The following is a 5,012-nucleotide window of genomic DNA, read 5'->3' as shown; positions in this document are numbered from 1 at the left end:
ACTTCCTGTCACACCGTCACTGTTACCATTGTAACCGTGGGTTTATTTATGTCACCTATACTGTAGAAAACTGCTAAATAACAAACACAGAGGATCCACTTTTACACGAAGACACTTTATTTCCTTTGTTTTAAAAAAAACAACTCCGCTCCACCACAACGTGTCACCACTTCCGCTATTAGCGCCTTCAAAATAAGAGCTCAAGGCATACACTGTATCAGTGGTTCTCAAATGGGGGTACTTGAAGGTATGCCAAGGGGTACTTGATTTTTTTTTTTTTAATATTCTAAAAATAGCAACAATTCAAAAATCCTTTATAAATATAAATAAAAAACTATCTTTTTTTCCAAATAGTTCAAGAAAGACCACTACAAATGAGCAATGTTTTGCACTGTTATACAATTTAATGAATCAGAAACTGATGACATAGTGCTGTATTTTACTTCTTTATCTCTTTTTTTCAACCAAAAACGCTTTTCTCTGATTAGGGCAGGGGTCGGCAACCCAAAATGTTGAAAGAGCCATATTGGGACCAAAAATTCAAAAACAAATCTGTCTGGAGCCGCAAAAAATTAAAAGCCATATTACATACAGATTGTGTGTCTCACTGTGTCATGAGATATCAATTGAATTAAGAGGACTTAAAAGAAACTAAATGAGCTCAAATATAGCTACAAATGAGGCATAATGATGCAATATGTACATATAGCTAGCCTAAATAGCATGTTAGCATCGATTAGCTTGCAGTCATTCAGTGACCAAATATGTCTGATTAGCACTCCACACAAGTCAATAACATCAACAAAACTCACCTTTGTGCATTCACGCACAACGTTAAAGGTGTGGTGGACAAAATGAGACAGAAAAAGAAGTGGGATAAGACACGTCCTAGAAAGTCGGAGAAAGTTATACATGTAAACAAACTAAGGTGAGTTCAAGGACCGCCAAAATTAGTAGGACAAAACGGCGCTCGCCAAATAGTCGAATCAGTGAAGCATGTTTAATATAAACAGTGTGATTTATAACAATTAGGGAGGTTTGTGTCATGTTTGTCCTCCTACAGAAACCATATTAGAACAAAAAATATATTTTTTTCCGCTCATCTTTTTCCATTTTTCATACATTTTTGAAAAAGCTCCAGAGAGCCACTAGGGCGGCGCCAAAGAGCCGCATGCGGCTCTAGAGCCGCGGGTTGCCGACCCCTGGATTAGGGGGTACTTGAATTTAAAAAAATTCACATGGGGTACATCACTGAAAAAAGGTTGAGAACCACTTAACTATATAACAGTTTATGGGTGAGGGCGGACCTACGTCACTTCCGCCTACCAATCCCCGAGCAACCGGGAATTTGTTGAAAACAAAGCAGTTCACAGCGAACACAGCATTGACAGAAAAAGCATTTAACGAGCGTTGTGGCTTGGAAGTCGGTGTTAAATCCTTCATTTACGCATTTTTACTTATTCGCATATCGTGTGAAAAAACGAAAATGTATTATTTGCGTCAGACTCGTCTCAGTGGACTTTAAAGCTTCTCAGGCTTAGCTTAGCTTGCTAGTTAGCTTAGCCTGCGCGCTACTAAGAAAGAGACGCGGAAGTTATCAACAACAAGATCAAGTGTTAGTGTATAAAATATTGAGAGATTTGAGGGCTACATGTATTGAATGGCAACATGAAAATTCTAGACAATAATTTAAGGGCCTCTCTATTTTTTTTCCCCAAGATTTACTTAATAATTTAAAATCATTAATCCAATTTCACTTCAGGAAATCGACTTTCACGTATGAAAAATGTAGCTTGAGACATAATAATATTAATAATAACTTATAGGTTGCTATCTTTTATAAGTATGCCAATGGACAACGCCACACCTTCGTCCTTCCGCTCATCCATCCATCCATTTTCTACCGCTTGTCCTTTTAGGGGTGGCGGGGGGTGCTGGAGCCTATCTCAGCTGCATTCGGGCGGAAGGCGGGGTACACCCTGGACAAGTCGCCACCTCATCACAGGGCCAACACAGATAGACAGACAACATTCACACACTAGGGACCATTTAGTGTTGCAAACCATTCACATGTTCTACAGCAGGGGTCACCAACGCGGTGCCCGCGGGCACCAGGTAGCCCGTAAGGACCAGATGAGTAGCCCGCTGGCCTGTTCTAAAAATAGCTCAAATAGCAGCACTTACCAGTGAGCTGCCTCTATTTTTTAAATTGTATTTATTTACTAGCAAGCTTGTCTCACTTTGCCCGACATTGTTAATTCTAAGAGAGACAAAACTCAAATAGAATTTGAAAATCCAAGAAAATATTTTAAAGACTTGGTCTTCACTTGTTTAAATAAATTCATTATTTTTTTTACTTTGCTTCTTATAACTTTCAGAAAGACAATTTTAGAGAAAAAAATACAACCTTAAAAATGATTTTAGGATTTTTAAACACATATACCTTTTTACTTTTTAAATTCCTTCCTCTTCTTTCCTGACAATTTAAATCAAAGTTCAAGTAAATTAATTTTTTATTGTAAAGAATATTACATAAATTTAAATTTAATTCTTCATTTTAGCTTCTGTTTTTTCAACGACGAATATTTGTGAAATATTTCTTCAAACTTATTATGATTAAAATTCAAAAAAATTATTCTGGCAAATCTAGAAAATCTGTATAATCAAATTTAAATCTTATTTCAAAGTCTTTTGGATTTCTTTTAAAATTTTTGTTCTGGAAAATCTAGAAGAAAAAATGATTTGTCTTTGTTAGAAATATAGCTTGGTCCAATTTGTTACATATTCTAACAAAGTGTAGATTGGATTTTAACCTATTTAAAACATGTAATCAAAATTCTAAAATTAATCTTAATCAGGAAAAATTACTAATGATGTTCCATAAATTCTTTTTTAAAGTTTTTTTAATCTTTTTTTCGGTTGAATTTTGAATTTTAAAGAGTCAAAATTGAAGATAAACTATGTTTCAAAATTTAACTGTCATTTTTTTCGTATTTTCTCCTCTTTTAAACCGTTCAATTAAGTGTAAATATCATTAATTATTAATAATAACATAGAGTTAAAGGTAAATTGAGCAAATTGGCTATTTCTGGCAATTTATTTAAGTGTGTATTAAACTGGTAACCCTTCGCATTAATCAGTACCCAAGAAGTAGCTCTTGGTTTCAAAAAGGTTGGTGACCCCTGTTCTACAGCATCACATACATAACTGTTGTTCACCATAATGTTGTTTTTTTGGTTTAAAAATCATTTATGTATATATTTTATTAATAATTTTGAATTGTATTCCTTTAAAAACCTCTAGAAGGCTTAGTGGCCACATGCGTGGACAGCACCTTTTAGCTCTTATTTCCAAATTTGTGTACACTACTGAATTGGGGTCTTATGGCCGCTTATGTGGACACTTATACTGCCATCTGGTGGTGTCAGAAGAGTATAACATACAATGGAATTTGGAAAAGAAAAGTGTAAAAATAAGAATTAGCATGTCACTAAACATGAAGTACACGTTTGTGTACTTATGGACTAAGTATATCATATCAAAAGATGATACTTAGTTTTTATTCTAATTAGGGTCCAATAAGCCCAAATAGCAAAGACAATTAAAAAAAAAGCATGTAAACAAACAGCTTGGAATATGTAATTTATCTTGTCCTAATTTCCCCTTTTTTACTTTTGTAAACTCTTTGCATTGTGCCTGGAAAATATTATTTTACTAACACCTCCGTCATATATTTGTTCGAATATTTAGCATCACAAAAATTAACATCTACCGTATTTTTCGGACTATAAGTCGCAGTTTTTTTCATAGTTTGGCCGGGGGTGCGACTTATACTCAGGAGCGACTTATGTGTGAAATGCATTGGCGTTGTTAGGCCTATTTTAGGGGGGCTCAAGCCCCCCTAAAATGTTCTTAAGCCCCCCTAAATAATTTGGTGTTAAAAAAAATAATAATTTTTTTTATTTTTTACAAATACATGCCGACATATTTATTATAAAGTGGCCCGAATATGAGTTTAAATAAATAATAATATAACCTGTCATTATTCACTCAGTTTCCCCTCACTTCATAGCGTAAGGTAGAGAGCCCCTTTAGTGCGTCAGTATCCAATCCATTCCACTTGTTCATATAGAAAATGCCCACATCACTCAAAATCCAGTCCGCATTTTCTCTGCGACCTTCCTTGTGGTCCTGCAGGTGTACGAAGCACATTAGCACAAAGCACTGCAGAACAAGAACCTTGTGTCTGCAATTGTAAATAATTTAGTTTTTAAGTTTTGTGTTTCTTGTAGAATCTATATAAAGTAATATACATTAGCCTATTGTTAAAATAATGGAAAAAACATCATTAAATATATTTGTTTTATTATATTGTTGCATTAATAGCTGTTGTATTATTATAGGATGGCTTGTTAAACATTTCATAGGATTTTCAGAGGGTGGAAAAACCAAGACATTTAATATAAAATGTAAAATGAATAAATACATAAAAAGAAAAAGAAAGAAAATGGTTAAAAGCCATCGTCCCGGGGAGCATTTAATTTCGTCCCGTGCATTTTTTTTACCGTCCCCGTGACGACGGGACTACGTTGATCTCAAGCCCTGGAAGTTACATTTTATTGTTTGCATTATTTGTTTCAGCTTTGCACTTTGAAGATGGTCCCTCAGCTCTTTGACAGCTTTGGCTCTTTTTCAGATCAGCAGACGGACTCTAAGTCTTTCTTATTTACAGTATATATAAATGTTTCTCATTTCTATTCAGACTTCCATATATATTTAATTTCCTTAACGGCTTGCCATAATGTATATATATATATATATATATATATATATATATATATATATATATATATATATATATATATATATATATATATATATATATATATATATATATATATATATATATATATATATATATATTATATACAAGCCAAATTATCCCGATATTACTTTAATTCAAGTAATTAAGTAATATTTCCAGGGCTTGAATTTACAACCATTTTAGTCAC

Source organism: Entelurus aequoreus, linkage group LG17 (assembly GCF_033978785.1).
Source record: "Entelurus aequoreus isolate RoL-2023_Sb linkage group LG17, RoL_Eaeq_v1.1, whole genome shotgun sequence".
NCBI classification, from domain to species: domain Eukaryota; kingdom Metazoa; phylum Chordata; class Actinopteri; order Syngnathiformes; family Syngnathidae; genus Entelurus; species Entelurus aequoreus.
This window is presented reverse-complemented; position numbering follows the sequence as displayed.